At 42.3% G+C, this 17,436-nt stretch overlaps 1 protein-coding gene across 1 annotated transcript in view; it reads left to right on the forward strand.

The window, feature by feature from the left end:
- The first annotated feature begins 4,111 nt into the window (after nt 1-4,111).
- Nucleotides 4,112-17,436, forward strand: part of FGD4 (FYVE, RhoGEF and PH domain containing 4) — a 72,577-nt gene continuing 59,252 nt past the window's right edge. Inside the window, exon 1 of the mRNA XM_085324196.1 lies at nt 4,112-4,159. The gene's annotated coding sequence lies outside the window, so the exon portion shown is untranslated. The remainder of the gene's footprint in view (nt 4,160-17,436) is intronic.

Below are 17,436 nucleotides of genomic sequence, written 5' to 3' on the forward strand. Positions count from 1 at the left end.
CAACAGCAAAAAACCCAACCCAGTTAGCATGTAGGAACTTGAGCTCCAAATTTGGCTCAGCCTTAAATAAAATTGCCCACGATTTTTTGACACGGTGTTAGACACAAATGATGTGTGGTGTTCTGGGAGTGAGGGGGAGCGAGGCTGAATGTGTCAACAGATTTAGGCCATGAAATACTATGCTGTGGCTTGTTCCTCCCTCCCCCTCCCCCCCGCCCCATGCGCATTTAGTAGGTATTTGGAGAAATGGGTCCTGTGCGTCTGATTAGCATTTAAATCCCAAATGGAGTCTTTCAMAGCTATTTTGCCAACAAGATCGTAAGCAACCGGTGTTGAACACCCCGCCTTCCTCCTCCTCGTCTCCAAAAGCGGTCCCGACACCCCCCTCTCCCCCCGCAGGCAGCCTCCACCTACGGCGGCGAGAAACGGCAGCTCCTGCCTGCTGAATCAGCACTAGTCCCAGCGGACGCAGGAGCAGATATGCCCGACAGGCTCGAAGAGCAAAAGCGAGGAATTGCAAGATTCTTGTTTACTTAAAACCCTAGACTGGGCGATTACGGTGTTCCGAGGAAGGGCAGCTTGAGGGTACGGGGGCCGCGGCGCTGCAGCAAAGCCCGGGCAGCAGGGATAAGCCCGCCTTCAGAAAATCGTTTTGTCAGGGGGAAAAACAGTCCTCGGCTAATTTCCCCGCGCCCGTTTGCGCTGCGCGGTGTGCGAAGCCCCTTCCTCCCGTCCGCGAGGCCGGAGCGGGCAGCGTCAAGGTGAAACCCGGCGGCGGGCTTTCGGGGAGGTGCTCCGCCCGCACCTGCTAGGCGCGCCCAGCGGGTGCTAGGGGCTGCGCGTCCCCGCCGGCGGGCTTTGCGAGGCCCGAGCACAAAGAGCGCTTGTTGCCCAGTCCCGGGGAGCGTCCCAGTGCTGCCAGTTAGCCGGGGAGGACTGGTTACCATGGAGCCTGCCATCTGTTCGCTCCCCGCCGGAATGTGATTATCCTGGCGGGGTTGGGAGCCAGCGAAAGCCGGGGAGCGGGTGCTGCCTGCAGGGCTGTCTGCAATGGAGGGTGGTAATGGAAGGCTGGAATTAGCTGGCTGGAGGAGCACATAAAAGGATTTCGCCCCGACTGTTAATGATCTCTGACCAAGAGGAGCAAACGCGGCGTTTGTAAGGTCAGTACGAAATGCACGGTGCGCGCAGAATGATTTTTTAATTGAGGCGGTGTATTTGTGATTTAAAGACGGTGGTGCCACGGGAATTCATTTCTGAAACCGCTGTTTAGAGTTGGGGGAGGGGGGGAAATAATTTTAGAGATTTTGTTTGTTTCGGCTCAAGCAGTTTAATTTGGGATCGTTCGAGTAGTAAGTCAGAACAATAACTGGCCGAACTGACACAAATGGAGCAATTCAAATCTCTTGTCTCCCTGAAATCCTGCTCGCTGCCACATCTGTTTGATTTACGTGCCTTTTCGTGTTGCTTSCTTTTCATTTGAGTGGGTTTTGGATGTGATACATGTTCATTTCTCGTGCTGGAACGAAGGCTGAGATKGGAGGATAGTGTTCAAACAGACCTGGTGATACAATAGATGTATAAGGGTTTTTTTTTTTAAATGCAGTTAGTTCAGAGAAAGCAATACATGGTAGACAGAATGCAGTATCAGGGTTTTTGCGCTTTCTCACCCTCTGCCCCTGTTCCCAACTCGCCCACTTGCCAGGCATTTCGGAGCCTTTCTCCTACAGAGCTTAAATGGTATAGAGACTTTACACAAGTTTTCAGGATGGCTCTGTAAATATTGCGAGTGTTTTGATGGCAGGATTTCATTTAAAGGGAAGAACAGGATTAGGACCAGGCTTTTAGCAAGGCATTTGTCCTATAAAAGACATTTTTGTTGTGCTGTATGAGATAGAATTATTTTAAATGATTTCATTATGAATGCATGATCAGTGTTTGCATGCTGTTCATATTACAGCTGGCTTAAATGAGGGGCCCTAAAATTCATTTCTTAAAGCACTGTTGTACCCCCAACAGTAAGCTAAAATGTTACTTCTGCAGGTATTTTCAGTCATGTATGGGCTTTCCCTTTYAAATAAAGCTCTTACGCTGCATCTCTCTTGCCAGGACTGCCATTTTTATTTGGTATGGGAAAAGACACTACTTTTAATTAAAGCTATACCAGTCCTAATTCCACCGATCTGCCTTCTGCTTTTATGCACTACAGTACATAGGAGTCTAGGAGGAAAGATTGCAAATGTGGTTAATAGGTCACTATTGCAACATATGTGACTAYGATAAATTTTTAATCTACAAGATGCTTAATCTACAAGATACAAGTCTTAGTGCCTAACAAAAATGTGCATGTGGGTTGGGGAAAGGAGTTATTTCTTTGAGTAGTTAAACTGTCAGAGGTATATGAGCTTTTCTATGCTTATGTGAGCCCAGTGTATATACCTGAAGTCCTTTCAGATGTTGTGTCACATTTGCACATGGTGACTATGTATTCCTAATGGAAGTTGGTATCATCTTTGTAATTAAATACTTTTTTTTTATTAACTCCTTGCTTCTCCAAAATGTAAATATTCTGTTGTTGTTGAAATGAGTGAATTATGTGGAGCTGGTTTTTAATGGACTGCAGTGGACTTGTTCACGCGTGCAAGCAGCACGACTGTAATTGTGAAATGTGCAGGAAACAGATTGGCTTTGGTCCTTGAAAAGCGATTAGACTTTCTCCCTTCAGATACCACCTTGAACCTAGCCGAAGGCCATAGCAAGGGAAGGGTGCCCACCCCGTGGTTATTCTCTAGCTCATGTTGGATGTGTTGCTGCTCTCTGTTCTGGTGAGGTAGCTGTTTGCTACAGAATTCACAGTTACTGTGGATGCGAGTTACTCTCTTACTGGCAAGTCTTGACAGAAARCAACAGTCATATTGACATAAAGGTGATGTCTTATATACTCCTTCTTCCAGAGGTGATTTTTCCAGATTGCTAGCTGGTATTGTGTTGGCAAGCTTGCTTTTCCACTGCCTCTGCTAAACCTGTTTCAAGGATAAATAGGGGACCCCACACTTGCCGTTTTCCAGCTCTTCTCATTATGTCCCCTTATGAGCACTGTCTTTATGTCCAAACAGGCTTTGAACAAACAATTTTTATTGCTTTTTTTGAATGATCTATATGTGGATGTTAAGCACTTCTTTATTATTAAATTTTACTTTGGGTCACTAGGTCAGTCTTGATTTACAGATGTGGGATTTAAAGGCTGAACACTGTTTAATCCATTTGAGCATCTGGCCATTCATAGTAGACATTTCATTAGCATGTAACAGGGGAACTATTAAATGTCTATTTGAAATTAATGATTTTTTTAAAAAATATTTTTATCTGTGGTAGAGTATTACATATGGCYGTAGGCTTTATGCTTAATGCAGACAAATGAGGGTTAGTGTAATCTCCTACGTGATTTCACGAAGGAGATTTATTCTAGAATATTGTCTTTTGGAGGCCAGCAGAGATGATCATTTGTACTGACTGGTATTTTTTTATATTATCTTTTTAAGAGAGAAGCTCAATTTTGGTACCTCATCTGCCCAAAGAGATGCTTTGAATACACTCCCACCTAAACAACATCTAGAAATACAACCTAGTATACAGTGGGCTTTTCATGGTCCTGTTTGTACATATTGAGTCTTTCAGGGAGACTTGTCATTAAATCGTAAAAGCCTGAGTTAATGTATAGGAGACTGGCTTGCATATAAATGAAAACAATTGTTTTCTTCAAACAGACAAGTCTTTCTGCTTTTCATTTGACACATTACTGTGGAATGCTGTTTGACACGACTTGGATTTATTTATACGTTGTGTTCAGGCTACTAGCTCGCAGAGTAGTGCTAAGTTTTAGATACGCTTTTTTTCCTGCAATCTACTCGCGTATTTTGAATTAAAAATACCAAATAAAAACAAAAGCAAGCCCAGCCTTAGAGAAGCATGGCTATTTTGAGGTTAAAAGCTGCAGCTCCCCCGGGACAGCTAGCTGGTTTGGAAAGTCCGGGTGCCTGTTTACAAACTGTTTTGCTTGCAACTGGCATGAAATAATGGAGTCCTCGGGACACTGGATGTGGGAGGCTGAACCTGCTGACACAGGCGCTGCTACTGTTGGTCTGTTTGCAAGGCCTTGGTAATGTAAAATTGCTTGTGTCTTCTGTGCTTTGTATGGCTGGGGACAARTGTAGGCATTAAGACTTTTTTTGATGGTACTGAAATTGCTATACCAGATTTTAGAAAACGTGAAATCATTTAATATATTTTAAAGCACATCATCGTATTAAACTGGTGCAGTGAGATTATGCATAATTAAATGTGAACAAGTGGCAATATAAAGAGTAACGATATATCTATGAATTGTGCAGGTTTTTTTCAGTCTTTTCCAGAGGGGGTTACGTTTAGTAGAGAAGTACTTTTGTCCTTCATCTAGCTGAGGAATCTGACGACTCAGAGCTGTTCTGCAAATGACTTCAGAAAACAGTCCTTCAAGGTAATCATTGTTCAGATGTCACCCTGAGGAGAAGAATGGGGGGGGAGGTAAAAAGGAGCTAGCAGCAGAATATCTTGAAGTGCAGTTATTTTTAAGAAGTTTTTCATTTCCTCTGGTTGCTCTTCTTTTGTGCAATAATTAGCTGTTATTTTAAGTATATGAGTGTTACTTGGACGGGCAGAGACATGGGAAGTGTTTGCTTCATTATGAATACATGAGCAAAGCAAGAACTTGAGTATGTTTAGGAAAGTGGAACTCAGAATTGGAAGGAGCTRTTTGGTCACTGAATTTCCTTGTCTTCTATCCTCCTCTCCTATCTGTCACAGCAAAGATACTTATGTCTCGTTTAGGTGTTCAGTGGACTTTTCTTTTGGCACACTGAGAAGCACAGATTCTTACAAGCTATTGGAATCAAGCTTTAAACTGTAGTAAATGACCAAAAGCCAATGCTACAATGTGCTTCAGAAACTGAGCTGGAGAGACTGAAGCCRTTGCCTGTGTCATGAGCTAGGTATTAGCAAAACATTTAAGCAGGCACTTGAGAAATTAATTCCACTGGCTGTATGATGCTTACCTGAAGTCAGKAGCCATGGCCAGTCTTCAGAGGAGATGGTACCTGAAACAGCCAAATTATGGATCAGAGGGAAGAAAAGACCTCAAGTCCTGACAGATGGCTAGTAGAAGGCTTGGGGCACGGGCTCCTCTGACTTTTGCCAGTACATGTGCAAAGTATTCATTGTATGGTCATGCTACTGCTGGGGAGGAGGGAAGGGTATATTTGCAGGCCATGAATACTACTTAATGTTTTTGTATTAAGGTTAAAGAATGCATTTATAAGCCACATGCACTGCAAATACTGTTTGTGCAGTGATTGCTTTCCTATTGATCAGTGCCATATGTTATGAACAGCTGATGTCTTGTCTTTTGATTGGATCTGATTAGCTTGTAATGAGCGAACTGAAAATAAAAATAAATTCAGTAAAGACATTCACTGTCTCATTAGTGTAACTGTTAAATATCTGAGACATATTTAGGTAAGTTGCTTATGAATATTTCTATTTGTGATGTACAATTCTCCCTTGGTATTGCTGCTGACTGGATGGCCAAAGTCTGTTGCCAAACTGCAGAGTCTAGCAGAGAGTCACTTCAGTGGCTGGAATGGCCAGAGCGTGTGATGTCCTCAAAGACAGACTGAGAACTGAGCTTGTTTAGCCTAGAGAAGGCTACAGGGGCATCTAATTACAATCTTCAAGATTTAAAGAGGATGGAGTTGGAGTCTTCTTGGAATTGCACAGAGGAAGGTCAAGAAGCAACAGGAACATGTTGCAGTTGGGAAAATTTCATTTGGACAAAAGGGGAAAAAAATTCTTCCCTCTAAGATTGGTACAGCATTGAAAGAGGTGCCCAGAGAGGCTGGGGAATCTCCAACCRTGGAGATATTTAACATTTTACAAGAACCAGATCTCACCTTGAAGATAGGTCTGCTTTGAGTAAAGGGTTCAAGCAGATAACCCCCCACTGATTTTAAGATACATATATACATAAAAAAATTTAGTTTCGAAGCTCTGAAGGTTATCTGATACAGTACTGGGTTGTAAAAAACTGAGGTCTTAAGACTCTTTCTGTGAAGTCTTGTTTTTTATCTTAATATTTTTGAATAATTAATATTGTAACTCTATACACAGCAGGAGATATAATTGAGTTAGTTCACAAATGTAAGTGTGCCCATTATTGGACATGCATACTTTATGGACTTTTTGCTAGAGGGCGAGTAATTTTATTAACTAGAACGGTAAAGTACAAGACAATTTTTTTCATTCCAAATTTGATTAAAGTGACCGTCTTATGTGTTACCAGTTAATAACTAGGAGTAAAATAGTTCATTATATTAAGTATCCACTTTTACAAAGGAATTCTCGTGGAACATTTTTGCAGGACATGTCTGTGCTTTCAGGCAAGAAATTTGTACTTAAATTGTAAATGCTTTTCCAGCTATTGATCTTCTGAGGATGCTTTGCTGCAATTCTGTATGCTTGTTTATGCAGTGTGTAGACATCTGCTGGCTTGTGCAAGCTTTTGATTCTGTGGCTTTCTAGGAGGCAGAACTTGCCTTCATGAAGACTTCATACAGATGCAGCTAACCTTAGTGTTAAAGTATTCTAGCTTGTCGGTTCTGTTTGTACTTGTAATATCACTTTTTGAAAAAGATCCATATTCAGCTGCCCAAATAAGTAGAAGTCATGTTATAGYTCTGAATATCTGGTCTACTTGAAGTTATAGATTTGGTAGCTGAAATTGAAACAAAGTACCTGAGCAGATCTTCTCAACAAAAGCTCRTGAGCTCTGCCTAAATTGGAGATGGGGTTTCAGAAGACCTGAATTCCAGTCTCTTCTGCAGTTAGGGTTTTTGTTTTGCATGTTTAAGGTAGTGTGATGTGCAGTTTCCAGGACTGCTGTAGATCACTGCTGCTGTTTGAGAGGTAGAGAAAATAGACTCAAGACCTTCTGATACTCCTTCAAAGAACAAGTTGATCTTGTAATGAGGTATTTCTGCAGGGCAGGATTTGAACTTCTAACTTGAATTTTTCATTCCTAGTGTTTCTTCCTCAGCTCCTGCATCTCTTTTGTGTTTCTGTCCCATCTCCTACAGATGAGCTAATGGTTTTGTCTTTGTCATCTTAAAAAGGTCACTGATGCTAAGGAAGATGAGTGAAAGCACAAAATACCTTGTTTATAATTCAGCAGAGTTGGTGAAGGCCTCCCATGTCATGCTTGCAGCAGTTACATTGAGGTTGAAACAAACGTATTACCTGTAAGAAATATTTTGATGCTGTTCTTACCTGCAATCAACATGGTGAACAATTGTGTAGCTGTTGTTTAGGTAGTGAAGATACCAGAAGGATTCACAGGTTAGTTGAGATTATCTACTTCCTTCTTTAAAGATCTTGTAACACTCTTCCTTATAGCTCTAATAGTTCTGTGGCAGCTATAGGTGCCAAATCAGTTTCCATGAGTATTTTTCATGAGTATTTTTTACATCATTTCTCTTCAGTAACTCTTAGTTATGCCATTGCTTGGAGCCATATTTTGCTGTTATGACTTGGACGCCCACTGTAAGGCAGCTGGCAGGTCTTTTTGTCCTTTGGCTTGTCAAGATTTCTGTGTGACTCAGTTTTAAATGTGGAAGCTGCTACAAACAAGCTGTTACAGATAAAGATAATCACTAAGTCAAAATAAAATAGAAGACTTAGTGATGGAGCTTTATCTAAGAATTGAAACCCAACATTTAAATTCTAATAAGGATGAAATATTCACATTTAGCAGTGTGAGCATTGTCTGCACTCATTAATGAAGTTGRCAATACTGTATTGCTCTGCTGTCTGTTAGCTCCTTGTTGCTTTGGTAAACCAACTTATTTTAAGACCTGGTCCAGGTCACTATAGTTAAAAACCGTGCACTGTAGTTAAAAACCCATTTAACCGTTTGTTCTGCAAACTGGTCTGGCTTCTGGACTAACAGGATGCTTACATGAATTTTGATTTTTGTATGTGTGTCTGTGAAGGTGCTTTTATCAAGTATATAATCTAGTCCTTCTAGACAATAGACTTAACTTTTCCAGACTGGTCTTATTGTTGACATTATTTTGGCATTACTGACAATATTCCAAAATTTTCCTATTGAAAAATTCTGAAAACTCTAGAATGCTTTGCTTGTTATTTAACACAAGATTAAAACTTCCTTTGGTAGCTCAGATTTTTGTGTATGTATGTGTCTTCTGTTTAATGCCCTCTGCTTGTGTGAGTCATCCATGAAGTTAAAAGAAATGTGATCTTACTGCAGTTTTGTATGAGATCTCTTTCAGTGCAAATGTTAATGTTAGAACTAAGCAGCCAGAAGCCAATACTGAATGATACAGAAAAACAACAGACAGGACACAGTCATTATGAAAAGGAAGAACTGCTCAATCCATCATGTTTTACTGATAGTACTTTAATATTCTGGTCTATTCATCGTGTTTTAATRTGTGAAGATTCTGTTCTTTGAAGGTCACTGAAATTGCTTTAGTCCAGCTTGTCTCAAAATTGGGTGGAATTTTAAAATCTTTTTCCATAAGAAAGACAGCAGTGAAATTTAACTGTGTSTATCTTGTTGCTGGCACCTTTTCTAATTCTAGAATTCATAGATAATAGTAAAATAACTGTAAGGAAAAGTGTATTGATTGCTTTCGTATTAAAATAAGTGATGAAAATCTATTTCTGGCTGGCTGATGAGGGCTGGGGTGTGGATAGCAGCAATTTAAAGGAAATTATAATTTCATTAGTATTGATGTGGTCTCTGTGAAGGCTGTGTTTAACTCTCAGTGTAACTTTATCGTGTAAAAGTAAAAGGTCACAACTGTCTCCRGTTTTGCACCTTTATTGCACTAGGAGGTGAAATACGCTTCTTAAACTTCTGTTATTTTTTACCACTTTCCGTGTTATTACCTTCCCCTTCTGAAAGGGTTTGACCTGGGGAATTCCTTTTGATGATTTTTATCTGGACACTTGCATTTAGCAAGGTTAGATGGACTGGAGGAAAGAAGTAATATGTATTAATGGCAGGAGCTAACAGGCTCCGTAAAGAAGGTCCTAGTTTGCTGWCTAGCCTGGAAATACAGGTTTACATTGGTCCTAAGCACCAAGCCAAAGGACTGAAGCTGTTTATATATTTGAGGCAAGAGAAAACAGGCACAAATGGATAGTGGATTTTTTTTTTCTGTTATGAGATATTTTTAGGAACTGATGCGCTTTGGAGAAAGTAAGCCTGAGACTTCTTATGAAGTGATGGGGATGGTAGTGAAGGGCAGAAGGAGAAAGATGACAGCATTGTGCCACTAAGTTTCTCTTCCCTAAAAAGCATACAATCAGAGTTAAGGTAGAATGGGTTAAAAAAAAGCTTATGTAGTCACATATTATGTACCAGAAATATAAATGGATTCAGGAAGAGTTTAAAGAAACTCATGGCGAACACGTCAGCAGCTGGTAGACACGGTGGCACAAATGCRTCTGCTGACTCAGGTGATCCCTAAAGAACGGAGGCTGGAAGCTGTGGGACTGAGGGAAGGATCATCATGTATTTGCTGCCTGCTACCATACGTTATCTAAGCATTTGCTGCTGTTTCTTTTCAGACATAGAATATTTGATTGGATGGTCATTTTTCTAACTCTTTAATAGTTCATGTGATCTGGTAGTGTGCTCTGGAAATGTACTGATGTGTCCCACTGGTGTTTGTTCTTTTGTGATTTTTTTTTTTAATTAACTCAAAGCAGGAATAATTTGCACCTTATTTTTAATACCTGTCACTGCACAAACTTGCATTTTCATTAATATTTGTATAAGGAAACAAAATGATTGTCACTATGTTCTGACCTGTTTTACTTTTGAGTTTTTCAGCTGTCTTTGATTTCCAGTATGGCACAGGTAATTTTTAAGTTGTGGATGCAACCATTTGCTAAACTACTAAACTGAAGTAAAATCCTTATTCTTTTTGGTGACCGAAAATTAAATTAACTGGAAAGTGGCAGTTTGTATTTGTAAGCTGTTTTGTAAAGGTGTTAAATGAGCAACATGCTGAATAAAGATGGGTGGCACAGCAATGTTAGAGTAGGCCGTAGCTTTCCCTTTTCCTTTCTTTTTCTTTGCTTGTCTTCTGTTCCTTCTTTTTTTCCCACYCCTCCCTCTAAAATATACGGGGCTTTTTGTGGTGAACAGCTGGAACCATGCTCCCAACCGGGGAGGCACCAGAGCTGCTCTACTGGCCTAGCTCCACTGGGCCTTATTAGCTTAGTCCGATACCCTGGCTGGCAGGAGAGCGCGGGGTCAAGTGGGAGCGTCGCTGTTAGTAATACCGCAATACGGTATTCCTGCCGCCTGGGAGGAGGCAGCCTGAAGAAGCAGCCGTCTTGAGGGGGGAAGGAGCGCGTGGGAGGAAGCGGTAAAGACGGCGTGAGGCGAGGCAGAGCTRCTGGGTCATGGGGTCTTCTCTTTGGTTTATTTGCTAAATGCGTGTTAGTGCAATAGAAGGGAGAGCACTATAAATAGTAATTTCCCTTTAAGAAAATCATGACAGCAGGAAGCTTTCCTCTTAATTCTATAAAAACTAGGAAAATGTGACTTAAGGAAAAAAAAAGGAAGTATAAGAAATGTTGAACTGTTAAGGCATTTTTTTAAAACAGGAAATTGGCAAGTCAAGCCCAAGTTGATAAAGGCAAAGCCTGTAAGCACATCCCACATCAAAAATAAAATTCGTTTAACAATTGCTGTTATTTCATTGGTAGAGAAGATTARTTAACAAATGAACCACAAGCTCCTTGATATTTGTAAAGAGCACTGGAAATAGCTTAAGTTATGAAAAAACTGCTTTGTAAAGTTGGACTAAATCATATAGTTGCTATTGCAAGTGCACCCCTTCTGTGAATGCTAATGGTTTAGATGTCAGTGACTTGGCACTCGTAAGTGTTCAGTACAGTTCTTTGATTTTGTAGAGCCATAACCACTGAATTATTTGTTTGGAGGGTTTTTTAATTGCTTGTATTGCTGTAATGCTTGGACCCCATTAGAGACCAAGATTCTAGAACGACAAGTGCTTTACAAACCTAGGACAAGAAAGCAGACTAATCCCTGGAGAACTTTATATGTCTTTTGGGTTTTTGTACTGCTAGTGTGGTTTTCTCTTTGGGGCACATGACAGAGCCTTTAACAGCTGAGAGGGAAAGAAACAAAGAAAAAATACTGCTACTTCCTTTGTAATTATGACTTAGTAATTGTACATCACACCTGCCTGGAGACTGTTTGTCTTAAATCCTTGCATGTGAACCAGGAGAGCTAGGGGAGGGACTGAAGGAATCAATTTTGATTTCAGAACTGGAAGGGAAATGTCCTTTTAACAAAGGTGTTCCTAACTGGGCTTCAGATCCGGGATCTCTCCTGTGCTTCTCACAGAATCAGAGAGTGGTTGAGGTTGGAAGGGTCCTCTGGAGATCATCTAGTCCAACCCCCTTACTCAAGCAGGGAAGCCTAGTGCACACCGCACAGGATTGCACCCAGGCAAGTTTTGAATATCTCTAGAGAAGGAGACTTGACAGCCTCTCTGGGCAACCTGTTCCAGCGCTGTGTCACTGTCACAGTAAAGAAGCTTTTTCCTTATATTCAGATGCAACTTGCTGTGTTTCAGTTTGTGCCTGTTGCCTCTTGTCCTGTCGCTGGGCTCCACTGAAGAGTCTGGCCCCAACCTCTTGACACTCTTCCTTAAGATATTTTTACACATTGATAAGATCCCCTCTCAGTCCTCTCTTCTCCAGGCTAAAGAGGCCCAGMTCTCTCGGTAGAGATGTTCCAGTCCCCTAATCATCTTCACAGCCCTACACTGGACTCTCTCCAGTAGCTCCATGTCTCTCTTGTACTGGGGAGCCCAGTACTGGACACAGTACTCCAGATGTGGTCTCACCAGGGCTGAGTAGAGGGGCAGGATCACTTCCCTCGACCTGCTGGCAACACTTCCCAGTGCACCCCAGGATACCATTGGCCTTCTTGACCACAAGGGCACATTACTGGCTCATGGTTAACTTGTCCACCAGCACTCCCAGGTCCTTCTCTGCAGAGCTGCTTTGCAGCAGGTCAGCCCCCAGACTGTACTGGAGTTATTCCTCCCGAGGTGCAGGACCCTGTACTTGCCTTTGTTGAACTTCATGAGGTTGCTCTCTGCCCAGCTCTCCACCTTGATGGGGACTAGTAACACGTTTTTTTAAGGCTCTGTTGCAACTCTGCCTTTTGTTGTTGTACCAGTACCTGAATTCCCATTCCTAAACTATTTTTTCCCCCTCCTGCTATTCTGTCTGGTTATAGTATCTTGAGTTGTACCACTGCTTCTTCCATCCTCTCTCACATGCCTGTATGGCAAAGCTTGAAGGATGGAGCTTAATGAGACAGCAGATAACCCATTTGCTGTTGGAAGGGATCCTTCTCTCCCACTGTCTTCCTCTGCTGACACTGAGCCTCGTCTGAGTTTGTGGGTCAGTTCAGCTTTTTCAATTAACAGGATAATCTAAAAGAAAATGGGTATGTTTCTGGCTAGGTTAGTGAGCTGAGCAGGCTTGCTGCACTGCCAGACCAGACCCACGGCAAGGAGGGGAGGAGCAGGGTGTTTCTGCGTAGGCAGCCAGCCATCAGCTTGGCCAGACTTTCCTGTTGGGCTGCACRCTGGTTCTCACGCTTTGCTTCTGTTCAGGATATTGGGCAATCGAGTGTGACTGTCATCCTTCATGTACCCATGCAAAGGCCCTTGTCAACACTTCACAGCTACTGCGGTCGATCACCATTAGCCTCTGCAGTGGTCGGGGCCCCATTGCCGTCCCTAGGTGTGGTGTCAGAGCTGAGCTGACGCGACTTTCTGGCACTGGGAAGGGCGGTTGTGCTCTGGGCGGTGTGGCCCTGCTGTCCCCACCACGCACCTGGAGCTTGTCGCTTCCTACAAAACACTGGTACAACTTACTGGTGCAAAAGAAAACTGTTCACTTTGCCTGCAGGAGGTGTTCCTGATGGGCTAGCAGCTTGCATTAGCTTATCATGGGCTGGATGTTTTTGTAAGGGAGAATGTGACTGTAGCTGGAAGAGGGAAATGATGGAAGTGGGATCTGATGCATTTTGAYAGTGGAGGGATTAAGCTGATGTGCAACTACAACATTAACCACATCCTTAGTGGTGTCATCTTCTTCCCTTCCTTGGCAGAAAGGGAAACTACTGAATACTCATGTGGTTTTCTTCATTTGTAGTTCTTTGTGGTTGGTTGCTTGATTTCTTTCTTTTTTTCCCACTTTTATTATTATTATTTTGAGCCATTTGCTTTGTTGCCATATTTCAGCTCTGCAGTTTTACTCTCTGTCTTTGGTGATCAAAAGCAGGAAGCCCCCATCGTGTCCTCCGTTACAATCAAAGAAACCGCAAAGCAGCAGCGATAGGACTTGCTTGGGCTCGTGCACATAACTGAGGCCTCACTTACCACTTTAGTACATCCAGAAGGTGCAGTCAGGAGGGTCAGTAAAAGCAAAGCCACTGACCCTCTTTGTCCAGCGTGCATGGATCAGTGTGGTGTTCTCCTGGATTTTGATCTAGGCCAGAATACGCGTCTGCCTATCTGCAGTGCTGAAGGGCACCTTGGGTGCGTGCGTGTGTGTGTGTGTGTGTGTGTTTGATTTGCAGATTTTATTTTCCCTTTTTCTGGAAGTGTCTGTTCAAAACAACAGTGAAAAATATTCGGAGGTCCACTCCTAGGCAAATTTAAGTTGTGTGTGTGTGGTGGGGTTTTTGTTTTAAGATATGGTTAATATTCAACTTTCTGCAGAAAAATCACTCGTTACTGATTTTAGCTTATCCCAAGAATTAAGAAAAGGGCAGGATGTAGAAAGTCGTACAGGAGGGGAGTCAGCGCGGGAGAAGGGTGTGTGGTGTCTCGCTAGCTAATCCCAAACTGAACCCCTGTGCACACTAGTGCAGGGCTTCCAGGGCAGGCTTTTAACAGCACCTTGAAAACTATTTGCAGATAGAGTATGTTTTCATTTCTGCTCAGGACCAAATTATTGTGTTTTTGAAGTACTGAGGTGTAAAGAAGAAGAGAGAGCATAGATAGCAGTGTGACCTAGCCACACCTGCCTCTGTGAAAGGTGTCTTTTAGTTGTTGCTTTTTGCCTATTTCAGACTAATGGAGCTGCTTAAAGGTCTGTCACTGTGGGGAAAAACAGGCAGAGGGGGAATGCTTTCAGTGCTGAGCACTGATAYATTGAAGTTCACTAGTGCTCCAGCTGCATTCCATATGCCAGGGTGACATTTGGGGTTATGAAACCTCTGGATGTGACATTTGGGGTTATCAAGCCTCTGGATGGGACAAAAATCACTGTTTCACTGTCACTGTCTTGCAGAAACTTCATATCATGTCTTGATGCAATATCCTCAGCAAACYTATTCAAGCACTTTGTGCTATGCTTTCTTTCAAAGGAGTCTGCAGTAACAAGGCAGTTGAAGACAGACCTGCTGAATGTTAGTTTGTGATTCACTGTCACATGAGCTGATTTATTTTCGGGGTGTGTGTCAGTATGGAAGATTGTCCAAGTAGCTCTTGAATACTTTGTTCAATTTTTTAGATTTCATAACAGCACTCATAGTCACGTGACTTCTTTCTCAACTCCAGCTTCATCAGGACAAGAATATTCAAAAGATTAAAGTAAATAATTTGAGTTTCCTTATCTGCAAAATGGGGAAAATAGAAAGAGGACTTGTGAAGTGCTTGGAGGTGGAAAGCAGACTAAGTGCTGTATGTTTATCATGAGATACTTGTATAAACTCATAATTACTGGAATGATGGAGTCATACTATGTGCCAGTAATTTCAGTTGGAAGTAAATTAGTTTCATAGAATTTAACTAGTCTATTATGCATRTCCCTGGACCAAGAACATGCTGATTTTAGTTTGAATAGTCATTTTATTCATACTGTATATCAGAAAGTACTTATTAAGCCCATGAATTAGAACATTTTATTTTAAATAGTTATTCTCTATGCTGCTTCGTCTGCTTGTAGAATAATTTAACAAAAATAACCTTATTCTTTAATCAGCTGTTCTTTRAAGTTCACAGGTGTTTTGTGATGGCAGGTAAGACAATAGCTGCATCTCTTGTCAATGAGGATACAACTAATATTTGACAAATACAGTGTTATTGTGCAGTTCGTGCTTTGTACTGTTTCTGCTTTTTCCCAGAGTAAGCAAAACTGGATATAAAACTCATGTGTGACCAGGTGAATAGGTTAATGGGATGTCCTTGTTGTATCTTTTCTAATCTCCCTGAAATCCACTTATCTGCTAGCTAATCAAATAGARATAAACAATTAATTTTTTTCCTTTTTTGAAAAGGAGTTAAATACCTATTTCGCAGTTGGCATTTGGAAGCTTCCTTGTACCTGTTTTAACGTTGGTGCTTTTGAAAGTGAAATAAAATTCCCAATTGCCTTCACGTTTGTAGAATTCCCTCTCTTTCCCTGAGCGGCCTGGGGGAGCCGAGGTTGCTCTCCCTGTGCCGTTGCAAGTTACGGGAGGGCCTGAGAGGTGGGAGATGGTGGGCACGTAGGGGCTGCCCAGAGCTCTGCTCTGCGCCTTGTCCTCTGCCTCCTGCCCGGCGCAAAAGCCAGCGACCGCGCGGAGCCTGGCTCGAATGTCATCCCTCCCACAAGTACCATGTTACGGTGTTTGTAACAGTTTTTAGGTAGCTGTCCCCAAAAGGGGGACTGGGTAGGTTGTTTTCAGTTCCTTCTCCCCAGCCCTCCCCCTTCTGGGCCTGGCCTGTGGGACCCCTATCTTCTCTCCACCTGTGAAGGTTGGTAACTAGTATTTACATGGCTGCTTATTTGAGCTGGTTGCTTTATTATTATTATTAATTATTATTAATAATATTTTTAATTCTGCAGCCATTTCTGTTTCTCTTACAGTCCAGTAGCACTATGTTGCTTGTCGGAAAATTGAAAACTTAAATTCAGATGGGATCAGCAATAAAGATCTGCCACGTGCTTCCTATGGCTTGTGTTATCTGCGTGAACTCCATCTAGTCCTCTAAGCCCCTGTCCTGCCTGGACGCGATAGCCGTGCACGCTAAGGGTAATGACGTGCCTGTGACTGTCGACACCTTAACCACCGTATGGGTGTGGGCTGTGCTAATCGGGTGTCCCGTTAACCCCGATCTGAGCCAGCGCCCTGCCACTGTGCGGGTACCCGGGCTCGGGCACCTCTGCTCTGCCTCGTCTCGGGCTCAGAGAGGGCACGTGGCGAGGCATTYGGATTAATTTAATATATATGGTTTTTTTCCTGGGTTATGAATAGTAGGGCATCAGACTGAACAAACACTGACAAAGTCTCGCTGGCAGGTGGGCGAAACAGGCCACTGGGAAAGGAGTTTGTCTGCAATACGGGAAACTGAGAAAAAAATTTATCTTTGCTGCAGAGGCTCCTTAGGAGAGCTGAGGTGCTCTGCTGTGCATGTACTCCGTCTAGAAGCTCAAGGGAGAGGCAGTCCGTGAATTCTTGGAGGTGAACTTAAAAAAGGAAATGTAACCTGTGCATTGGCATTCTCCTAGTCTGGTTATAAAACATACTCAATTTAATCAATTCATTCAATAACTGTTACTTTTTGTCTTCATTTCCAGCGTTGATCCAGGGTGAATGGGATTTGTATGTGTCTTTAAGAAGAAGGGAGATGCTTGCTGGGAGCACTAACGATGAGGAACTACAAAATCCTATAATAGCAGTTAAAAAAAAAAAAAAAAAAAAAAAAAAGCAAAACCAACAAACACAAAATCCAAGTCTCGAGCACTCAGAATAGATTGCGTCTAGATTTCAAATCCATATGTTTGGAACTTGCATCTGTTCATCTCAAGAAGAAATATGCACTGAATTTTTAAAATAACAGGAGGATAATAGTTGTTTTTACTATTTTTGGCAAAACCCCTTTTGCCTAGCATCTGTAATAGAAAGGAAGTAGTTAGCAGCCCTATTCCAGACAGCTGTCTCCTCCGTGAAAAACCCGTAAACAAATATTCATAACAACGGATTGTTTTGCAAGTATATTCCCTGTCACCCTTGGTGCTCGTCYCTCAACGCAGCAGTGCAGAGGCGTGCGCGCGCACAGCCTTGGACGCGAGGTTTCGGAGCTTGCTCCTCGGTGGAAGGGGCCGTAGAGAGATGTGGTTTGGACCAGCAGCTGCAGATGACTTCAGCTGCAGTGAATTCAAAGCTGCCGGCTAGGTTCTGATTCATGTTGCCCAAATTGACGGGGCTGGATTTACGTCCCCRTTTCTTTCTCCTGTGGGTATAAACATATGCCAGCAAGGGATCTTTGAAAG

Source organism: Rhea americana, unplaced genomic scaffold, assembly GCF_003343005.1.
Source record: "Rhea americana isolate MKP2758 unplaced genomic scaffold, rheAme1 scaffold_9, whole genome shotgun sequence".
Classification (NCBI taxonomy): Eukaryota; Metazoa; Chordata; class Aves; order Rheiformes; family Rheidae; genus Rhea; species Rhea americana.